This window comes from Notothenia coriiceps, unplaced genomic scaffold, assembly GCF_000735185.1.
Source record: "Notothenia coriiceps isolate Sejong01 unplaced genomic scaffold, NC01 NC01_scaffold00000339, whole genome shotgun sequence".
NCBI classification, from domain to species: Eukaryota; Metazoa; Chordata; class Actinopteri; order Perciformes; family Nototheniidae; genus Notothenia; species Notothenia coriiceps.
This window is the reverse complement of record NW_011333040.1, coordinates 375090-397700: the sequence shown is the minus strand read 5'-3', so window position 1 is coordinate 397700 and position 22611 is coordinate 375090. Positions and strand designations below refer to the sequence as shown.

General features: G+C 41.9%; 1 long non-coding RNA gene across 1 annotated transcript in view; it reads left to right on the top strand.

Annotated features, from left to right (window-relative positions):
- Positions 1–6697: 6697 nt before the first annotated feature.
- The window catches only part of LOC104941945 (uncharacterized), a 23088-nt gene continuing 7174 nt past the window's right edge, over positions 6698–22611 (top strand). Inside the window, exons 1-3 of the long non-coding RNA XR_797954.1 lie at positions 6698–6803; positions 8590–8598; positions 18355–18358. This is a non-coding gene — a long non-coding RNA (uncharacterized lncRNA). The remainder of the gene's footprint in view (positions 6804–8589; positions 8599–18354; positions 18359–22611) is intronic.

Below are 22611 nucleotides of genomic sequence, written 5' to 3'. Positions count from 1 at the left end.
TTGATCAGTCTCTGTTCATCTACCGGGATACAAACCGGAGGAGCCAGGCATGGAGGGAGGTGGCAGAGACAGTGGGTGAAACTGGTAGGTTTTCACCTGTTTGGGGATTTTATATCCAGTTTACTTCGTTTTAACATTGCTATTGCTTTGTATGTCGGGGGCGGGAGATTCATTTGATTGGTTGTTGGTCGCGTTGCTCGCAAAAAATCCCCAAGCTTCAGATACGCCCACCGCCAAGCGTCAACGCACGCCGCTGTGTGGACGGGCCGTTAATTGACGAAGCGGCAACTTCAGAGGATCATGGACTGAGCACGAGGCTGTCTTCAAATGGCCGACGGAGGAGAAACTACGCATGCACACACAGAAGTGGACGACGCGCGCAGTTTTTAAAAGAGCAACGCTTCAAGACAGAGCCATAAAGAACTTGGACACTAAGAAATCAAGAGTGATCTGAGTAGAGGGCTTCTGTAAAGGTTTGCTAAACTGTTATTACTGTGAGTGCCAACTATAGTAGTGTGTGTGGTTAGCGTTTTGACATATTTGCTCATGTCATTTTATTAAGGCTTGTTAATTAAGGCATAAAGTTAAACGGAAAATACGTGTTTTTATTTCTAATTCAAAATGTGTTTTTGGGAATAATAAGTGAAAGTTATTTCGTTGAAGTTCTGAAGTCTTATCTTTGAGTATATTTTTGAAAGGTTTAAAGTTCAATTAAGCTGTTTTTTGCACATTTTCTATTTTAAGTTCATTTCTACCTCTATTGAAACAAGTTTAAGTCTTATAGGGTACATTTAAGTCCCACTTACATTTGAGTAAGTGTTGAAAGTTCATTAAAAGGTTTAACTGCATTTTGCTGTTTATAAAAGTGAGTCACTTTAAAGTAGTGATTACTAATGTCTAAGTCTAGTGAGCCTACAATTCAGGTTAGGGAAAGTGCAGAGTCCCAAGAACGCGGAGCTGTGGATGAACCTGAAGGCACAGCAGGCTTGAAGAGAGAGGGTCAAATAACTAGAAATCCTACGAAAAGGGGTAGAGAAATCTGGCAAGAAGGGACGTCAGAATGAAAACGTACAATTATGAGAAAAGGAGAACACAACCGTGAAAACCGGCTAAGCGGGGGCATTTATCTCAAACAACAGAGTCTTTATCTGAAGATTGCTTAATGACACTATTCATGAAGTGTCACAAGTTTGTCAGAAGATGTACCGACAGTTTATGAGGATCTGCGTACAATCTCAACTCCAGACCAGGGCTATACTAACGAAGCAGGACTTTTCGCTTAGCCGGCTGAACTTTCAGGGAAAACTCGGGGTTTCCGGGTCCTACCGAAGCTGGTCTCTTTTTAGCAGGGCTAGATCTCCCAATGGTAAACTTAGCGCTGTGCGGCTAACCCGGCTGGTGGAGCAGGTTTAGGTTGCAGGGCTAAACGGCGCCGGTCTACACTACAGGCATCAAAAAATCTGAACTGGGCTGTGTCTGAAGCTTGCCGATTTTTGTTGCGAGGGCAACGGCGACAACAACCAATCACATGATCCTCCCGGGCTCCCGAACAGTACAACAGCAATAGCAATGTTTAAAACGAATAAAACTGGATCATAAACTCTCAAACAGGCGAAAAAACCTACCAGTTTCACCCACTGTCTCTTGCCACCTCGCCTCCGATGCCTGGGTTCCTCCGGTTTGTATCCCGGTAAATAGTTTGGTGCGTAAGAACGGGGTGATTTGCCTACCAGAATATCTCGTTTGGAATATGAGGAAATGAACTGCGTCTGGCCTCTCCCAGACTTGCACGCGTTTCGATGGCTGCACTTGCATGGCGGGATTGGTGCATAAGACGGGATTTGATTGGGCTGCGATTGCCAAGCACGAGCCTCAAAAGTTGAACATGCTTCAAACTTTTTGATGCCGAATAGCATCCTGTGTGATGCTTGCAAGACTCCGCGCATTCCCATGCCCCCACAATGGCAGTTCGGCGAAGATTAAAAATCTTCTACGTCACGCGGGCCTATCAACGTGAATGGGGCGAAGCAGTTGATAGCATTTTCGATGCCCTGTTAGGTGGAGTGTAGACGGCGGCCGTAAGAGCTCACTCAGTGAAAGCACTGCTGCTGACCAATCAGAGCTCAGTGTGAGTTAAAGCGATCAAGTCATATCACAGAGGAAAGGAAATACAGAAAAGCTGCGTTGGAGGAAAGCACGGCCGGCAAATTCACCGACTGTGTGAACGTAGAACACTTTAATGAATATCACCTCCCATCTTTCAGAGCAATCTGACTATTATAACATTAGCGTTTAGAAAGCTTACTTAAATATGCTGCCCACAACATAAGTAACCGGAATCAGAGTAACACTTACATTTAACAGTCCGCGGCAGTAGTCACATCATAATGTATCAGTATATTCTGCCTATCTGAGTCAGCTGAGCCGTATCTGGCCGTGCATCACAGTGTCCACATTCACTGGTATGAGAAGTATTATTTTAAGGCAACCACACTTAACGTTGACGAAACACTCGGAGGACAAATGTAAGTTAAAGTCAGATCCACTCTGGTCTTGAATATTAGACGGGGCAGTTGATATTCATAAACCTGTTAATGTACGCATTCAAACACTTTTCTTGGTTACCAGCTGCTATTCACTTGCGGTGCAGCTATGTTTGCTTCTGATCCTGGATCAAGTGTTTAAGTCATGGATGTTTAAAGTTTAACGTCTTCATATGTGTCTAATTATATAGTTGACTTTTCATTCAGGAAGTATGATGCTGCGCTGTCAGTACGCTTTTCCATGTTTGTGATTGGTCGAATGCTCCAAATACCACCCCTTTCATGTGAACGCGCACCTAACTAGATAGGACACGGCTGGCTTGAGCGATCCACTTGATAACCCGCGTCGTAGTACCGTTTAACGAGAGCGCGTATGTTTTGGATTAGGCCAACCGGCTAACTCAAACATATCCAGGTTAGGTTGAACCAGCTTCGTAGTACACCCCCCAGGATACACGTCGAAGAGTGGATCTGTGTGCAGAGATTTCTAAGTTTGTCATCATCAGAGCCTCAAGTCTCCTGGATGGAAAGGTTCCAGAAGGAGAAAATAAAGATTGGCCTGAAGCAGGTTCTCTCTTTAACTCAAGCACCTACACTTCTTCTTCGAAAAGCAACTCCAAGCAATCGAACCAGTCTTCTGTGAAACGACAAGAAGCTGCTGCTGAGGCTGCTGCAAGCCAAGCTATTCTGAAAGTGTTACAAGAACAAGAAACAGAACATTTGGAGATTCAGCGCCTGGAGGCAGAAGCTAAAAGAAAGATAGCTGATCAAGAGACTGCAGCCATGAGGCATTGTTTAGAAAGAGAAGCGGAAGAGTTAAGACGTCGTTCAGAAAGAGAAGCAGAAGAGTTAAGACATCGTTCAGAAAGAGAGGAAGAGGAAGCTAAAATTAAAGCTTGTCTAGAAGAAGAGCATGTAGCTCTACAACAGACTCTGGATGACAAACGGAGAAAAATACAGCATTTGGAAGCAGTAAAAGGTTTCAATGCAGCACGAGCAAGAATGCAAGTGTATGACCAAGAAGAGTCCATTAAAGAAGAATGGAAAGACGTGCTAGAGAGGGATTTGGTAAGTAACCCAGTGCCTGCTCCCACAAGTTCTCAACGACAGGTTGTCACTACTTCCTCAAGTGAAAGTACAGCAGAGCTTGTTAAGGTGCTAGCTGGTGCCTTAATTGCCAACATAATTCCAGTTCCTGAACCTTCAGTATTCAGTGGGGATGCATTGAAATACAATGACTGGAAACTTTCGTTTGAAATACTGATTGACCAGAAAAACATCCAAGACAAAGAAAATATATACTATTTAAGGAGATATGTTAGTGGACAAGCTAAGAAAGCACTTGATGGTTATTTCCTGCTCGGAACCAAATCTGCCTATGTTGCAGCATGGGAGATTTTGGAGGAGAGATATGGGAATCCATTTACAATTTCAAAAGCCTATAGAGACAAGCTTCAATCATGGCCCAAGATAGGAGCTAAGGACAGCTTTGAGCTCAGAGATTTTGCAGACTTTCTCCGTAGTTGCGAGGCTGCCATGGTCCACATCAAGGCATTAGAAATCTTGAATGACTAATGAAAACAGGCAAATACTTTCAAAGTTACCAGATTGGCTAACTGCAAGCTGGAATCGGAAGGTTACTGAAGTCCAAGAAGACAGTAAACAATTTCCCTCCTTCAGCCAATTTGTACAGTTTTTGACAAGAGAAGCAAAGATTGCCTGTAACCCTGTCACATCATTGCAATCACTGAAGCAAGGTGAAGCTGAAAACACCAAATCTCAAAGACAACAAAGCTTTGCAGCAAAGACACTGACCACAAGTTCAGACGAAAACACCGTCTTAACATGTATTCTCTGTAAGAAGAATTGGCATTCCTTGCACAATTGCAGGAAGTTCATGGAGCAAGCTGTTCCAGACAGAATCAAGTATTCAAGCTCAGAAGCTATGCTTTGGATGTCCCCAGACTGGCCATCAGTCAAGGAGCTGCCACAGTAGGAGTGTATGTGATGTGTGCAAGACGCAACATCCTACCTATCTGCATGAAGAGCGTACAAATCAAGAAAGATACAAAGAAAGACTTCAACCAACACAACAAGAAGAAAGAACCACAGCGGCTACTTCCAACAGAGTATACTTGGTGAAGGTAACACGCAAACGGCTGCTATAATTCCAGTCTGGCTTTCATCCACATGTCAACCAGCAGAAGAAAACCTTGTATACGCTCTGTTGGATTCTCAAAGTGACACAACATTTGTGCTAAGTGAAGTAGCTGAGGCTTTGGAAGCAAGTAAACAACAAGTCAAGCTCAAGCTATCTACTATGACCTCAAGAACCACAGTTGTAAGCGCTCACTATTGGAGTGCTGGAGTAATTGTTTCGCCGCATATGAATGAACAGTGGGACAAGTTTAAAGAATAGTCGGACCGTGGGAACAGATCCACACAGTGATTACGCACTCTGATGCGCAGGCATGCGCATGCATCAGCGTTTCCTCCTGTGGATTAAAATAATTTATTTGGATATTTAAATAACGTCAATCAAAGAAAAATTATGCAAGACGATACATCACAGGACAGAAGTGGATCTTCTGACGAGGTAAATCCTAAGGACATTGCACCACACATGTTATGTTTAAAGGACAATAATTCCAGACCACAGAAAGTATTCAGATTATCATACAGATCATCTGCAATAATCAAAGCTGAAGCTGATTTAGCAGTCCTTAAAGAACGCATGGCTGCATTGAAGAGGAAGCATGCATTGGAAGCCCAAGAGGAGGAGCTTAGAAAAGAAAAGACAAAACTTGTCTGCACTCAATGCCAAAATTGACATACTGAAAATCCACTTGAGGCGTGGATCGGAAGGATCTGTGGAAAATGGTAACAAAAAGAAATCTGAAAAGATAAAGTTTCCTTCTGCCCCAAACTACAACTGTTTTTCTCTCCAACACAACCATCACTCACAGGATACATGTGCAAGCTTCAATATGAAATAGAAAATGAGGAAACAAATTTCATAAAGGTGGATGGATGTAGTTTTGTTTGCCCTGCTGGTCACATAATCAAAGACTATTGGAGATATTTGAAGTGCGGTGTGTGTCACCAGAAGCAACTGTCAGCCCTTCACATTGAAGATGAGGATACAGGCACATCCTTCAACAAAGCACATGTTTCACCTGGACAGTCAGAGACAAGTGTTCATACTGGGGCCGGTGGACAGGGCAATGGATTCAGCTCTGGCTGGCCTGTTGTAGTAACCTCCCACCTTGCAGTGGAACAAAAAGAGAAGATGCTCATCAAACTTCACATTCATCATGATTAAAAAAAAAAAACATCAACAGTGCAATGGGAAAAGCACACAGAGAGTGAGGAGCAGGGAAGAAACAACAGAGGAGACCAGCTCCAAGACATCAGAGTCAACAAAGTCATAAACATCAGACCGAAACACAGGTTGAAGAAATGCTTTCCAACCTCAAGATAGATAGTGTGAACAGTGATGGAGACACGGAGGAGCCTCCTTATGAAGAGGATTTGAATGATGGAGCGAGTGAAAAAAGCTCAGAAAATAATTTCCAACAGGTGATATGTTCTTCATTGCAAATAAAAGTGGACCCTGGATGAAGGGAAGGACGGAAAAGGCCCATGGTGGTGGTGGGGTTATGTTATGGACGACAAACACAGGCCACTCGATTCACAACATTACCCTAACCCTAACCCTAACCCTAACTGACTGGTTTTCGGACCCCCCAGACCCCCCCAATAAAGCAAAAATCCACGTTTCAGAGTGGCCTTTTATTGTGGCCAGCCTANTGCCGCCAAATCCAAATGGTCACCAGACGTCGTTTGTGCCTCTTGGGATCGGTTACTCCATATGCATCGCCTGCAGAGGTGGTTTGCCGGCCTTCGTTTAGATCCCAAGAGGCACAAACGACGTCTGGTGACCATTTGGATTTGGCGGCAGGTCAGCCTTTAGTCAACCGCTTACGGCGCATTTTTGCAGGGGGTCAGGAGACAGCGCCCAGTGGTGCATGTCTCCACCCCACAATGGGATCTGCCGTTGGTGCTCGAGGCTCTGGTCACAGAACCATTTGAGCCTCTGGAGCTCTCCTCCCTGAAGGCACTATCATTGAAAACAGCTTTGCTGCCTGCCTTAATTCGGCCAAGAGAGTGTGCGAGCTGACCGCTCTGTCGGCGCACCCGGGTTGCCTTTTGATTCGGGGTGACCGTAGCGGGGCGACACTCAGACCGAACCCCTCCTTTGTTCCCAATAACCTAAGGAGTTCGTTCAGGTCAAGGGCTTTACAGTTACGGCTCCTACACACGGCGGCGTGCGTTGTCGCTTGCCGGCTGAAACTCGACCAACAACCAATCACATGAATCTCCCGCCCCAGACACACAAACACGCGGTTTGATTGGCTAGAGCTTGTACTGGCATATGATTCGATTGGCTGACGCCTCCGTCGAGGCGGCAAAAGTAGAACATTGCTCTACTTTTGCAGCGAGCACCACGAGAGAAGCTACGCTTTTGTGTGAGATATAACGGGGAGTTATGTATCGTAACCCTAGTTATATAAGCACAGGCGGAGCCCTCTACCTAGGGGCCCTGTCTTTCCCATGCCGCTCGCTGAAGAGGGTGTAGGATGACAGTCAGGAGACGTAGCCGCCTTATATACTGTGGGCCTGTGCGCGCATTCAGGTAGGCTCGGCCCGATTGGCTGGCTACGTTTATGCAACTCAATAGGTGAATGCTCGCATAGCATGGTTGAGAGTAGTACCCATAGAGTCCAGTAGAGGGCGGAGCCTGTGCTTATATAACTAGGGTTACAATACGTAACCCCCCGTTGTATCTCCTTGTATCTTCTTTATATATATCATATTCATATGCTGCATGCTTGAGATTTTGAGAATTTAAGCTGAATTGATTTATTTTTATTTTTAAACTTGAGGTTGTGTGCCATATTGTTAAAGAACTTTGAGCTGCATCCTATGTATGAAAAGTGCTCAACATAATAATTATTTCAAGGTCTGAGACATGCCGACTGCAATACATGATGTAGTCTAAGAGATGAAGAATTAGACTAAGAGATAGAGTGATCAGACACAGAGAAATCTATTTAAAAACATTATGCAGCCTTTGTTATTGGCCGAATCATAACTAAAGGACAGCAAGTTAGAAAATGAAACACACCTGAGCTACACATGACTTTTTGAACCGCTTGACGTTGCCTAGGAGAAGCTTATCTATTGTCACGCCGATGAGCGGCAGGAATGTAATTCGACATTACATGAGGTCGGACACTGGCGGCTTACTGCTGTGACACATCCGTGACATGCTCCGAATTAACATGCAATGGTGTCAATTAAAAGCATGAAACACACTTAGGGGAATGTTTTCCCCCGTAGCCGAAAACAGCCTGAGACAAAGTGACTGGGGACGACGTGCAACGTGTTTCTATCACACTGTTTACATGAAGTGTCTGCAGAAGTGACAATTGGCACCAAGCACAAATTCTTCATGGGTGATTATCGAGTTGGACGGAGTTTCACATGTCGTACGATCTGCATACGGAGGTAAAAAATACTTTTCAACCTATTGTCTCGAACACAGAACGAGTTACACCCCCGGTTTGATTACTACTAGTGTCCCTGCCAAGAGTACTTTGAAGTCGAGAGCATGCACATTTGCTCAGCCCTGTCACCAATATTTCACCGGCAACGTTTGAGTGAGGATTTGCTCTTTCATCACACTAAACAGCGGTGGTGTTTGTTCAGCGGCATTCTATTTTTTTCCACGTCCCATTGTTGTCCTCTCGCCGCGTATCAGCTCGCAACTGGGACTCACACGAGTGTGGGATTGTGTCTCGGCTTGACGTACTGAAAAAAAACAATGGAGGTACTTCAAGGGATAGATAATGATGGACGGACAAGGGTACTGTGTGTGTGTGTGTGTGTGTGTGTGTGTGTGTGTGTGTGTGTGTGTGTGTGTGTGTGTGTGTGTGTGTGTGTGTGTGTGTGTGTGTGTGTGTTTTCACCCCCTACGCTGCAGTCTCACAGTGTCTCAACTTCTGCTGCTCATCGTCGGTGGTGTAATAACAATATCACTCATCTCATATCCTCAGCTTACTTTGCTTCCCCTGCTGCCGCCCCCTCGCTCCACATTTATCATATTCATTTGATATTCAGAAATAAATGTAGCAGAAAGAGAATAATGCACCTCCTGTACGCAGCCTTCATTACAGATACATTTACATGGGGGGGTTTGCCTTCGTGGACTCGAACGGAGCACTGGTGTTCCTCACATTTGTCGAGAAGTAAGAAGGAGGGGGGAGTTTTCTCCACATTAGCACTATCAGTGAGCGATGATAAATGGGTCAATCTATCCATCTCCGCTGTCACATTCATAAAATAAATTTGGCCTTCGTCAAGGGAATCAAGCACAGCGCTGTAATATCCGCAACACGTATCCATCAAGTCTAACTTGAGACGTATCCAAGCGCTATGGCGAATATACCTCAGTGAATAATATTTCATCCATGATAATGCAGCAAATACTCGCTGAAAAAAAGAAGAAAATCTGCATTTTTTTTCGTCTCAGTTGCAGGAGGACGGCGGAGGAGGTGGGCCACTGATCATATTCAATCTGGAGGCGATCATGTAAATAGCCCTCCATCTTGGGAAGGCGATATGCAAAGCAGCCCGTCTCCCCTGTGTCAGGATCAGATTAATGGAAACCTAAAAGTGGGAATTACGGCCCTTATCCGCCGCGGCGTTCCAGGGAGGGGCCTGGATACAGACCCTGGGGGAATCTGCCTGGTTCAAAGCCCATTCCTCTGGTTAAGGAACTCGCTAAGATCCATGCACCAAGGTGAAGGGTAATTTCCTTTGATATTCAGCAATGTATTACTGTATGTGGTGTGGAAGTGGAATGCCCCACTGGCTCTGAGTGAATTTGCGAATGCATGGATGTAACATGCAAATGTATGCACACACAAAGAATGGCAAAAAATGACGTTATGAAGTGGACATGGCAGTGAATGAACCTAATTTGAACTAAAAGCTCAAAACAAGCATATCTGTGCCAAGACTGTTTGCCTCGCCGGCCAAAAAATAATCAACCTTTAATATATGATTGTAGCACAGAGGACAGAACGCTTACATCCAAATCAGCTGGGATTCAATGCTAGTTAGCCTGTTAGCCTTGGCCCACTTAAAAGTGCAACAAAAACAGTACCAGAGAAAGTATTAATTAGCCCCATGCAAAAAACAAACCGAACATGAAGCCATGCATTGCCTTACACAAGTTCCAACTGAGCAGAGAAAACTAAATAAATATACAGCATGTCATTCGGAATCCAACAAAATAACATAGTAGTGGTTTTGGCATAACCAATATCAAAGGCCAGCTTTTCGTCTGGCTTGATCCTCGGGGTTGGAGGCTTTGTGTTGATATGACAACAAGCCCCCAAATCTATTACCTGGAGCTCGCCGTGTTCGTCTTATCGAGGCCGGTCAGTGTGAGCCTCCGCAATATGCGCCGCCACCTGACTCCAAAGGGAGGATTGGTAATATGGAATCAAAAGTGCCCGCGCATGCACGTGTCGCGCGGACATATGCACTAACAAAGCTCACTTTATACCCGGGTAAACTCCGGCGGCTTATGTAGAATAACAGGAGAAAAAAAGGCGGCAGTTGTTTTTTATTAGAATGTCGGTGAAGTATTACAAGAGGCTATCCAAATAAGTCCTTCTACTGCCATATATGTCTTTTTTTCTCCTTTCTTCCCCCCACCTCCTTCCCCTTCATCTGCCTCTTTACTATTCATTGAGATCCAATCGAGTGTTTGGCACTCTTCCAGCCCCCCCTGCTCCTCTCTTCCCTTCTTGCTTAAATTTGAATAATACATGACCTGGCCTAGCAGTGACATCACCAGCACACACACATACATATACTGTACATAGACGTAAACAATATGAAACTGGAGGATGAATCTTCTTCTATATACACTCTGGAAGCACAGCTGCTCACAATCCATACTGTCAACAATTTATCAAGAAGGAGCCACCAAGCGCTGCGTGTGCGTGTGCGTGTGTGCGTGTGTGTGTGTGTGTGTGTGTGTGTGTGTGTGTGTGTGTGTGTGTGTGTGTGTGTGTGTGTGTGTGTGTGTGTGTGTGTGTGTGTGTGTGTGTGTGTGTGTGTGTGTGTGTGTGTGTGTGTGTGTGTGTGTGTGTGTGTGTGTGTGTGTGTGTGTGTGTGTGTGTGTGTGTGTGATGCAGTCAGAGCATCTGGCTCCTCTCTGCTCCCCGACATTAGTGCAGACAAGAGAATCAGTGGACTATTGAATGCAATTACAGTGTGCGGGCCAGACAATAAAGATTGATAGTGCTTTCGCCTTTTATCACACACAAAACATACCAGGGGTTAAAGCCTGCAAGCCTTGAGCTGCCGGCATTCTAATAATGATTGAAAATATGCCACCAGAGTGAAGAGGAACGCTTGGGGAGAGAATACAGGAATGCATAAAACAAAAGTTTTTTTTTTTCTTTTACCTGGTTGGGTGGCGCTGAGTGTGGTGCTCTTTTTCGTGTATATTTATTTGTCAATGACCTTTTTTCCCACGATGAAGGTTGGAATTTGACGATACTTCGTTAAAAAAACGATAAAAAAGAACAACATAGGCACATAACATTTCAACTTAATTCCTATATATTTTCAATGACTCAGGAGGTGATAGAAAAAAAAGTGATGGCAGCTTGGAAGACAAAAAAAGTGCCTTTGTGGTTTTCTTTTTTGAAAGATAACAGGGGATGACATGTGGCAAATGATCTTGAGCCAGATTCAAACCCAGGTCCTCCGTATTGGAACCAAGCCCCTGGGGACATGGGACCCAACTCAACTGAGCTGAATGAGCTAGATTGATATATTCTTTAAAACAATATACAGTGTGTTCCGAATCAAACACCAGTGTGTTTTTTATTTTATTTATTTGAAATGTGGATTAAACTATCACTTTTCATACTCTGTAATACAAATTTGGACCTTGATGACCTCGTATTGTTCAATCACTCAGTAAGCTACTTTTTTTTTTTTAAAGTGTTGGTTAAAGGAGGGGTAGGTAAGTTTGAGAAACCAGCTCGAGATACACTTTTTGTTATACTCCATGGAATGCTCTTAACATCCCGATAGCAATGAATATCTTAAGTGCTTTGACAAAAAATCCATAAAAAGATTTAATCAGTGGAAGCCGTAGTACTGTAAAAAGCACGACCAATCATCTGAGCCGGCCTGGCTAAAATAACTGGATGGCCTACCTGCCTGTCAGCCTTCCATCTGTTCACAAACTTATCTCGTGCCCTCATTGGTCATGTGCGCGTTTGTGTGTGTTGGAGGGTGGGCTCTGTAAGGAAGTGGCAGATTTTTTCCGGTTGTGTATTTTCAAATTCTAGCGCACTCGAGCTGGTTTCTCCAAAATGACCTACCCCACCTTTAAGGTGACGCTTTTTACATTACATTACATGTCACTTTTTAGAAGCTTTTATCCAAAGAAACTTACATACTCAATACTGTGGACAATCCCCACAGGAGCAATTTGGGGTGAAGTGTCTTGCCCAGGGACACAACGACATGCTGACTGCAGTGGGTTTTGAACCTGTTCCGAACACCAACGCACAATTCACTGCGCCACACGCCTCCTTTATCTTGTAAAATGCAAAATAAGCATATTCCTGTATTATGGCAAATAACCTGGACAGCCATATAAATATCTTTATATTCTATGTTATCTCTTTGTTGCAAATGTCACTACTTTAACTTCCTTTGTTTGTTTTATTTGTTTTTATTGTATTTAATTCAAAATGGAACAACTGTCAGTAAACCATTTAGATAAAGTAGTTAAGTTAGAAAAAAAATGCTAACACTTGGTGGTGACTTAAACTAAAACTGCGTCTTAATTTTTTTTTTAATGTTTCAATCAACTTGCTTGCAAAAATAACAATGATGTATACTGCTGTTTTCTTTTTTTTTTAAATAAGTTAGCACTTGATTTAAATGTTCAGTTTTAGTTTACATTGGTTTTATTTGACTTAAATAGGGTTAAGGTCTCTTGACATACAATGGAAAGACTGTCTTTGCATATCGATACAAGCTGAGCCACATCTGTGTCCATCCAGAAAGTGTACCCACCCCTACTTCAATTGGTATTTATATATACTTTTTGAAAAATCTGAAACTGACATGTTTTCTGACATGCCTGAAAGTTTAAGCACCCTTGTATCCAAAAAAGCTGCTCATATGTACCAAAATAATTTCACAAACACACATCCGTTGATCTGTTTCATCACTGCCGCGCCATTTATCCTGACATATCAAAGCAGATTCCTGCTTGAATGTGCTTGGGAGTGAGGAGGACGCATTAAACAGTTGGTTGCCATTGACATACAATGCATCATGATGAAGGAATAATAGATAGACGGTGACCAAGGACAGATCTGAAAGAGGAACTGAGGAAACAAAGAGCAGGACAGAGGAGGAAGACGAAAATGACAGGAGGATAAAAAGGACAAAAGAGGATAAAACAGGATTTGTTTTGTAATATTTAAATGTACCAGCCACAAGAATAGCAGGAGATGAGTGACAGAGTGATTGTTCTATTATGTGGCTGACTGGCCACAGCCCTCTAACATATGAACGTGCATGTGTGTCGGCTTTCTTCAAGCGCTGCTGTTGATTATTTCTGTCTTATTAGTGACATTCTCCTTCAGTCACTCTTCTTCCTCTTTCTCTCTCTGCTTCAACAGAATAAATGCACTTTACCTTGGCACGCCACTGTTTGTCGTTCCTTCATTCAAAACCTGTTTTGTCATTCACAGAGAATGCAAATCGCACTTGATGCGCCTTGAAAGTGTCACTCTGACTGCTTTTCATTTTATTTGATTATTATTAATGTTGTCAACATCTTTGGTTCTGTCATTGGTATTGTGACATATTCTTGTTCTGACTTTCTGCTGATGTTCTTTTCCGTTTTCTGCACTTTATTAAAGTTCTACTATTGATTTGAAAGAAAATAGACACTTAACACAAATGCCTTCTAGCCTGCTCTCCTTAAAAGTTCCCATACAGAAAGATTGCATTGTCCATTATGTTTTAAAGGAAATGTATTCTGTCCTGGGATGTGCTTCTAGTCAAATGAGCTGTTCGAATGAAGTACTAGTTTTAACCCTAATCCGTCTGAGTGGGTAAACTCACCTAGGAGCAAACTAAAGGTCAACTTTCACTAATTTTAATTAACAACTGTTAACTCAATAATCTAATCCTACTTATTTTTTTCCAAGCCTTTCCGTTTCTGTTTTGTCTAATTTCCAACGCTAACCGCATGTTCAAAGCTGTGACTGTAATCTAGGAGAAGACACATTTCCATTTTAATTTCCCTTTACATTACATTACATTGCATTTAGCTGACGCTTTTATCCAAAGCGACTTACAATAAGTGCATTCGACCAAGAAGATACAAACTAGAAGAAAACAGAATCATATAAGTACATCAGGTTTCATAGAGCTAAAACATTTCAAGTGCTACTAAACTAGCTTTAGATAAGCCAGTCCTTTATTAGTATATAAGTTGTTTGTTAGTATGTAAGTGCTTAGTTAGTATATGAGTGCTTTTTATTTATTTATTTATTTATTATTATTTTTTTTTTTCATTTTATTGCTCGAAGTGGAGTTTTTAGTCTACACCGGAAGATGTGTACATTTTCTGCTGTCCTGATTACAATGGGGAGCTCATTCCACCATTTTGGAGCCAGGATAGCAAACCAACGTGTTTTTGCTGATGGGAACTTGGGTCCCCCTCGCAGTGCGGGTGCAGCGAGCCGTTTGGCTGATGCAGAGCGAAGTGCACGCGCTGGGGTGTACGGTTTAACCATGGCCTGGATGTAGAAGGGCCAGATCCATTTACAGCATGGTACGCAAGTACCAGTGTCTTGAAGTGGATTCTAGCAGTTACTGGAAGCGGCGTGGTGTGGGAACATTTAGGAAGGTTGACGAGCTGGACATTGCGAATGCAGTTAAGATTCACTGAGCCACTGCATATGCAAAACATATAATTATTTTAGTTTATACAGTTAAAGATCCTATTGTGTGTCTTCTTTGATAATGATAACTCTGAACTGATGTCTTACGCTGCATGTTTATTGTAAGGCTTCACCAAGGAAACAGAAGAGGAACAATACAAGCCAATACAAGTATATAGTCACCTTGTACGCCACCATCTGTTCTGCCAAACTCTTCTCAGGTCTACATATTAACAAACCAGATCTGATGGTAAGTCCACTCAAATCATCCTGAGACATCCTGATATACAACAGCCCATGACCTGACCTGATTAGACTGAATGATGTTCAGTCCTAATATTAGGAAGACCTAGCCAAATGTAGGCCCTGGGTCAAGTCTCAGTTATTAAGAACTGAGTGGTCCCTTGAAGACCACTGACTTTCTGTTCTTGTTCCTCTTGTTTACTTGCTTTGTAACATCAATCATTTTGTATTTCTGATCTTAACACATTTAAAGGTGTAGCATTTCATTGTATAAAGACTATTATGACAGAATGGTACTTCTTGAAGAAAGCTTATCCAAAGTATGAGGCCTTTGTCCTTGCTGACCCATGATAGAAGGTTGATTCATGTGATGGCCATTGCCTAACTTCTATCTTAGACTTCTGGGATGCTATTACTTACGTATCTATTTTCCCATTTGTAACTGTTCTCCCAAAAGGTTACACAGAACATTAGTGTCAAATTTAGATCAACTGGTCTCTGTGCTTTCTGGGGAATAAAAGCGCCGCTCCAGAGTGTCTGGTTTGGCTTTACCTTTGGTTTCAACAAACAATACCTCACACCACATTATGCTCACACATTCACATCTGCATTACTGCTGTTATTGACACAAATAGTTATTATCGGCGACCTAGGAACTAGGTCATGACAGGCCAGGACCTAGCCTAATTTAAGTCCTATCGGTCAAGTGTCAGTTACTAAGAACCGAGTGTTCCCCTGAAGACCTCTGTATATACTGACTTTCAGAATCTGAATTTCTTTATATCTCCAGCAAAGGGGAAAAGTAAGTTGTTAGAGTAAAGCTAGAGACAAAAATAAATACAACAGTATTAGATAAAGGGCATGCACATAATATTTAAAATAAAAATGTAAAGTTATTCCAATTTAAAAAGTATTCCAGTTTACAAAGTACACTTTCAGGGAGAAATATTAGCAGCAGCAGTATTTATAAAATAAATTACGTGTAGAATGTAGTGTGGTCGATAACAGAGGTACAATTCTATATTACAGATTCTTGTCACAGTTTTAAAATTGTCAAACTAAGAAGGCAGCCAATGATAATACACATTTTAACTAGGAACTTCCATTATTGTTCCTCTGTATTCAATTGCTTGAGTCAAGTACTTTGTGTTTCTGATTGTAGAGGTTTGTATGAATCTTAAGGTACACATGTGGATCATTTTGTTGTTTATATTATTCTTAAAGACTGCTAATCCAAAGTATGAGTCCTTTGTCCTTGCTGACCGGTGATTAGATGTTAATCCGTAATCCAAGGATAATTTGTTTGTGTTTATCCGCAGCCGCAACCTCAACTCAAACAGGAAACTGATGCTTAATCTGTCCAACCAACACTGGGTACAGTGTCACCATCGAGTCACCAGTGTCACAATCGAGCGGGGAGCGTGTGTTTACCCCGTTTCTCTGGTGTATTTGCATATGAAACAGTGTCCTCAGATCATTCTCCAGGAAATATTAGCAGATTAGAGGCGGATAGGATTAATGTGTGGTGTTATATGGCATGTTCTGATACAGTGGAGACACACAGACACAGTGGAGTCTGCATGTGTTGATGTAAATCACCAGCGCAAACACACACACCGCGACCCCTGTCTCTCGTGTAGATACAGGAAGCGGTAGGACGAGGGTTCACAGATAACAGTCAAATCCAGCCACCTATTTAAAAGGTTGATATTTTAGTAGTAAACATGTAGGATTCCTTCATTATTTGACAACTCCACTCGCTGCCTAGTTGGAAGCTTTCCGTTAAGATGCTTATCTGAAATGTCAAAAAGAATGATGCTGATAGCGGTCGGTATGAATAGGGCCTACGCCGTCGCTGATAAGGACACGTATGGACTCCAGAGCTTTCCTTGCCAACACTGGATTTCCTGCATCTAAAAAGGGCCTAATTCCACACTAATATGAATATGCCAACCCCCCTCCCACCTCCTGATGGAGAGAATTATGGTCCCCATGAACCGATTCTCCCTCTCCTTACCTCTGCCACGACAAAAATGCCACGGTAATGTCAGGGGAGATGTAACGATTTAGATTCTGCCGATTGTCCCGTGTCAGCTCACATCCGTCGGCCCGGACGAGTTGATTAGAGTTGGGACATCAAAAGAGGCTCAGGGTGGAGATAAGAAGGAGGGGGAGGCAGTGGGGCGGGGGTATATTAACGTATTTGCCGTCAGGATTCGAGGCACAGGAGGAGTTTCAGCCAAAGTTCTGCCTGTCTCACCTTCTGCTATCTTGAAAGAGTTGGCAGTGACTCTGGCTTTTTTGCATAAGAGCCAAGATAATCCGAGCCTGTTTGGATCAATTAATGGAAGAGATAGGGAGTACAGTAAAGTGACGAGAGCTTGCAAAGGTCAGCTGTGTGCATTCGAGTGTGGTACTTATATATTAAAAAAATCCTTGCAAGAATGGAAATATGAGTAAAATGTGATTTGCTTGTACAGGTGACACACTTTGGGTCAGCAATTGGGCTTATCCAGAATACATGATGACGATGGCGCTCTTTAACAAAATAATTGCCATAATCTGATTAGGCATCTGGATTTTAATTAAAATAATAGAGGAAAAAGATACATTATTTTTTAAATTAAAGCAGATGCTTGCTAAAGGTCATAAATAACTCACCCCTGGCATGTCATCCATCCTGTAGTTGAGCTGTTATGCTGAAGTGCATAATATTAATGAGTAATTCATATGTCAACTGACTGGAATTTCCAACCATTTGGATGTAACCAAAAAGGACTAGCATTGGACGTTTTTTTAATGGGGTGTCATTGGGCACGATACCAAAACCAAGACTGCTGTTGTAGGTATTTTTATCGGAAGGGAAGTGTGTAGTTGCTTTGGATAAAAGCGTCAATGAAATGACATGTAAAGTACATTTCTGATACGAGGCTGGCTCTGAACCTTCCTTATTTTAGTGCAACAGACAGCATTGTGTCAAATAACGATGCCTGAAAAACTCACCAAATGCATCATAGAGACTGAAGTAGTTGTGGAGAAGTGTTGATCAGAGGAGAGTATGTGGTACAAGTGCTGCTTTCCAGTAGAGCTGCCATAGTAAACAATCACTTTGCTTCACTTTGTGTTGAATGATCTAAGTACAACAGTAGTAGCAACTTGTTAGAGTATGCATTAATGGTTGAGAGTTTTAACAATGAGGTGTCTACTCAGCTCACTATAATTCATCCTTTTTTTGTGCAAATTTCACAAAAACGAATTGCAGCCATACTGTGTTTTTGTTTCTAAGCACTATTTCAGGCTGGGGTTTGAGATAATATAGTGGTGCAGTGATAACATATTTTCATATTCTGTTTTAGCATTGTAAGGGCTCCCTCTAATTGCGGAAAACAAGCTCTGCTGCAAACACCTACTTATGATTGTTCAGAAGTCATGTGACCGTAGTCTTGTTTGTTTATAGCCTGTTAGAGAAGGCTATAAACAAACAACATCACATGACTTCAGAGGCCTGTACTAGGAAGCCGGATTTTCGCTTAGCGAGGTAACTTCAGGGTAAACTCTGGGTTTCCGGTCCTACGGCGCTGGTTCACTTCTTACCGGGCTAGATCTCCATGGTAACTTATGCTGAACGGCAAACCTGCTCCAGAGCAGGTTTGGTTCCAGGATAAGCACCGCCTGCTGACCAATCAGAGCTCGGTGTGCGGAGTTTAAAGCTATCAAGTCATATTACATCAAGTCATATTACAGGATAAAGGAAATACAGTTTAAACTGCAGTTGCAGGAAAGACGGCCGGCAAAAATCAACTGACTGTGCAAACGTGAAAATGAATAGAACATCACCTCCCATCTTCAGAGCAATCTGACTATTATAACATTAGCGTTAAGAAAGCTTACTTAAATATCTGCCAAAACATAAGTAACCGGATCAGAGTAACATTAAGTACAGTCCGCGGCACTGTGAGTGCAGACGTCGATGTGTCCCATTATCATTCATATCACATCATATCACATCATAATGTATCATATATTTCCTTATCTGAGTCAGCATCTTGAGCCGTATCTGGCCGTGCAACACTCAGTGTCACATACTGTATGCAGAAGTACTCGTGTCTTAGACGGGGCAGTGATATCATAAACCTGTTAATGTACGCATTCAAACACTTTTTATTTCAGCTGTATTCACCTTGCACGTGCAGCTATGTGGCTTTGATCCTGGATAAAGTGTTTAAGTCATGGATGTTTAAAGTTTAACTTTTTGGTCTAATATTATAGATTTGACTTTTACATTCAGAAAGTATGACGCTGCGCTGTCAGTACTCTTACCCATGTTTGTAATTGGTCAAATGTTGCTAACCCCGCCCCTTTCATGTGAACGCGGACTCAGCCGGACAGAGAAACCCTGGCTTGAGTTACCGAGTTGATAACCAGCGTCGTAGGACCGCTTAGCGAGATCGCGTTTGTTTTGGATTAGTTAAGCCAGATAACTCAAACATACCCAGTATGTTGAACTGGATTCGTAGTACAGGCCTCTGATCACCACTGCTAAGCTAAATGCGAACTTGCGTTTGGATGTTGACACTTGTTAACAACTGCTGTTCTTATGACATAAAGTATTTTACATTTATGAGTGGTGTATTTATTGACGTTTTTTCTTCATAGAACAAAAAGTGAAAATCTCTTCAACTTTCAATTTGGGGCATCTAACCAAAACCACGTTAAAAAAACTGTGGTCTAACCGAAGAGGGAACCAAATGTGGTAAATTATACAAAGAATTCGGAAGAAACAATTGTCTAAAAATGCCAAGTTTCAGGAATAAAGACGTGTACATTTGGATTCATATGCCGTTAGCCCCACTGTAGTTCTGTGCATGTATGTGTGGCTCTTCTCTTCAGCATCTGCCCTTTACCAATTCCCATTCCCTCCTCACCCTCAGTATCTCAATTTAACACCGCAGCCCTTAGAGGTCAAAAAGACACCCTGGCGCCAGCTGTCCATCCTAAAGAGGATAGGGGTGGTGTGTGTGTGTGTGGAGGTCATTAATTATACATAGGCCCTATTTTGCATAACTCCCCTCCAATGCCCCCTTCACACCACTGTCAGGCTTTAGCAGGTTCAGAAGTGAGGGCTGCATCCGCTTCATGATAACATCTCCAATAACAATTAAGGTGGAAACATGTAATTTGCTAAGGAGGAAAAAAAAACTGTCAATAGGCTCTGGTGCCTTTGCATACTAAACACGGAGGCATGAGCAGCTGAGGACTTTAGGACTTTGATAAATGTCTTTTTACCCCCCAGTGATGACACACAACTGCGTAACGATTAAAGTCACATGGGAAGCTCTTTTAATATGGCTCAATATTGATCACAAATTCAGTTCATTGCTTAAATATGTAAACAGTCGAGGGCTTAAAGTCATGTCTTGCACATAATAGGCATTTACATTAAAGTTCATGACTTAGGCAGCACCAGACTAGCTGTATTTGTTCATAATGCAGTCCCATAACTCTATGAGGTTATGAAAAAACTACAGCTTTTAACAGTTTTACTATTGACAGAACTGGAAACCTTGAATACCACCTGGTCTTGTACATGCGAGTTCATAGAGCAAGTGCACCATCAAATTCCTCAATTAAAAAAACTCAAATAAAGGTGATTGACCCGTTTTGAATGCAGGTATAGGGTCCCTATAAATGGAACCAGTAAGTCTAAATGAAAGAATAAATTATCGTGTCTCCTTCTTTACCCCTTGAAGAAAAGCTGAGACTGTACATTTCCACCACCTGCATCTATAGAAGTTTCATCTTCCCACAACTGGGAAAACACCCTGATCCTTTTAAGCATGTATCGAGACTGACCTCATCCTTTCATCAAAAGTGATAAAAGCTTCGCCTTTACTTCTGATGCCACCTTCCCCCCTAGCTTCCCACCTACCTACCTCGAGTCACTCCGACTGCTACATCTGAATCAAGAATGCAAATGGGGCTGGAGCCTCACAAAGCCTGGGGTGACCTATATTACGGCTAATGATGGGCCACGGTTTCGGAAGAAGAGCTGGAATGAAAGAGAATTTGAATGAAGCTGACCCACATACAAAGGCACGACCAGTCGGAGAAACATGTTCCTTTCCCACTAAGTAGGCCACAATGGGCTTCAGGATTATGCTCAAGTTCCCCTTTTCTCCTGATGGATGGAAATGGGAAAAGTGATGGGGAGCCCCTGGCAGCGAGAGTCATTCCCTACACACAGCTAACAGGTTGTGGTAAGGTGGGAGTCTCAGCTTGTTAAATGGGACTCAGTTATATCTCAGCACTAAACATGGTACTGAGAAAACATAGAAGCTCATAATGCTGGGTTTATGCAGAACCCAGTATTCCATTAACAGCAAGATTAGAGCATAAACACAATACAGATATTCTCTTGGAACTCCATCAAACAAAAAAGACCATTTCTGAAGTGATTTCCAATAAACCCGTATTCAACTTTGTAGAGTGATTAAATAGGAAAATCCAATCTTGAAGAAATAGTTCAATTACTTTTATTTCAAGAGAGAGATGAGAAGATCAATATCAATCTCATGTTCGTGCAACTGGGGCTCGGTTAGCGTAGCTTAGCTTAGTGTAGTGAATGTAGGAAGGAACAGCTAGCTCTAATGTTTTCGAAGAGAGACAATGTATATGATGAACACGACTCAACATGTTCTACCTCATGATTAAACATAATAGTAAATACGACACTGAGATACAGGGTTGCTTTTATAGAGAGGGTACACACAGTTCAGTTCCAATGTCAATGATGGTTATATTTGTATGACTTTAAACATATTCACAGTAAGGTATTTAGCTAGTGAAACATTTTGAAAGAGTCAGCTCTATTTACATTTTAGTACATTTTCTACATTTTCTGCCTTCCACTTTAAGTACACTCTAAAAACAAATGCCTTGGCTCAACAAAGAAAATCAACGCAACAGTTTGCATCGATGTTTATTGAGTTATGACAACTTCTAATGAAATTGTCTTAAAGCAACACAGTTATTTGAGTTAGGGGAGAAGGCTTTTCCTCTACAATCAGAGGAGTTTTTAATTACCACTTACTTAATAATTGGTAGCATAAACATAAGCTTTGAAGTTGATTACTCAAAAGATTAAGTTGTTCCGATTAGTTTTACTACATGATTTAAAAGGAATTTTAAGTTGTATGTACTTAATTACCCTCATTCGGGATACAAGTTTTTAAGTTGATTACTCCAAAAATTAAGTTGATCCAACTTCTTTTACCGTATGATTTAAGAGGAATTTCAAGTTGTATGTACTTAATTACCATCATTGTGAACACACGTTTTTAAGTTGACAACCATTTATAAATTAAGTTGCTCCAAATACATTGTAATCAATAGTTTTTTTTCTTAGCTTTTTCATGTTTTTGCCTTTAAAGAAAGAAATGAATTGATTCCACAACAAAAATATTAGGCAATTCACTTTTTATTTTGAACTGCAGTTGTTTATTTCAACACATGATGTTTCAATCAGGAGAGAATTCTATTTTGTTTGAACATTTATTGACACATGCCATATGATAAGGTGCATGAACACCTAGAAATCATAGCTGACTGCAGGAGAGAGGAGAACCTATTTTATAGTTTGGCTGCAGCTCGTTGATTGGCTGCTGGAGAATGAGGTGAAATGTAATAGGTTAAAGAGAACGCCTGTGATGAGCTGATTATAAGCAGCTGCGGAGTGAATGTATATACACCCAGTCTTCCTG